Raw genomic sequence first — 1,837 nt, forward strand, 5'->3', positions numbered from 1 at the left:
TCGTGGGTTTTACTGGAGGGTTTCGAACAGTGTCAGTTACTGCCACCTAGGGGCTGTTTCATAAAACATGATTAGAGTACAAGCCAGGCTTCTTCTTCTTCGTATGGGGTTTAATGGCGGTTGGCAAATCAACTAAAAAGGTGCATTCTCGCCACCTACTGGAGAGGAGTGTGGAACACTTGATGATTGGAGCAAAATTAATTTTACTTGTGTTTATATATCAGCATATGTTAAATTCTATTAATCAAACCAGTTTCTTAAAAAAATAAAATAAATTAATAAATCGTGGAAAATGTTAATTTGTTTTGATCCATCTCCTAACAACACCTGCATTGATATTTTGCCTATCCCCAACTTATCTAATGCCTTAGTTAACTGGAATCTATGTCTTCCGTAAGCTTCACATTCCATTATTACATGTTCAATATTTTCATCCTGTTCACACTTGTCGCATTTCCCATTTTCATGTTTTCCTATTCTGTATAATGATTTATTTAAAAAACAATGCCCTATATGCATTCTAGTGATCATTACATCTTCCTTCCTATTTCCAATACTTTTCCTCATTTGCCCAACTTTTCTTTGTATCTTGTATAAATGCCTCCCAGTTAATTCAAGTTCCCATTCCTTTTGCCATCTTTTCCTTACTTCGCATGCTATCATACTTTTAACTTCTGATTTGCTTAATGTAACCTTTACTTCAATTTCTGACTTTTTTAAAGCCATTTTTGCCAGTTGATCTGCCTTCTCATTTCCTTTAACTCCTATGTGTGATGGAATCCACAGAAAATCAACCGTTATTCCACTTTGTTTTAACCTGAACAAGCTTTGTAATACTTCATATACCATATCTTGTCTAGCTGATATTCCACTATCTAAGGTTGCTAATGAGTCTGTACATATGACATTTCTCTTTGTCTGTACTTCCTCTATCCATTGTAATGCCAGAGATATTGCTATTAACTCTGATGAAAAGGGAGGAATATAAATTGCTGCTGCTGTTATCCCTGATTCCGGATCCTTTGATCCATCTGTGTATATTTGAATTTCACTTTGATATGTTTTTTTTTTTTTCAATATAATCCTGTTCTTCTGGGCTTTCTAACTTGATCATTTCTTTATAATTTTTCTTCTGAGTAATTGTAAATTAATTAAAGGCATGTGAAAAAACCAGGGCGGAATGGCTGACACTACTACCATAGGTGTAATGTTAATAATTCCTATACTCCGGGCTTCCTTGTTAAGAATCCAGCCAAAACTTATACATTTTTTTCTGCTCATTCCCTCAATACACTTTTTACTGGGTTTTCACCTAAATGTCACTTTAACACTAACCCAATATTTCACCCTTAATTTTAATCTTCTTAACTCTAGTGGCAACTCATTCATTTACAAGCCAGGCTTATTTCGGTTAGTCAGATTTATTGTTGGTGGATTCTGTTTCATAAAGCTCAAACTCAGTTACTCTGGCAACTCTAACAATGCTGGGAAAGTAACCTGATCCAGAGCAGACTAACTGTCAGGCTAAACTGAGTTCCTCTAACACTGACCAATAGGAACACATTGATATTAGATATTAGTTGGTACTTGCATATTTCTCTCTGGTTTTGACAGCTCTACATTTTATGGTTATTAGTAGAACTTTAAGACAGTACAATTTAAAATTACTCTTTAACGCATTGAAAACACTAAATTAAAAGTAAAAATCACTCAAAACAAATTACATAAAACTATGTAGAGACTATATTTTAACTGATAAAAGGAATACACATGAAGTCAGTGATGGGCAAGCTACTTGGAAAATGTAGTGAGCTAAGCTAACAGTTATTTTTCATTA

The sequence above is a fragment of the Garra rufa genome, chromosome 7, assembly GCF_049309525.1.
Source record: "Garra rufa chromosome 7, GarRuf1.0, whole genome shotgun sequence".
Lineage (NCBI taxonomy): Eukaryota > Metazoa > Chordata > Actinopteri > Cypriniformes > Cyprinidae > Garra > Garra rufa.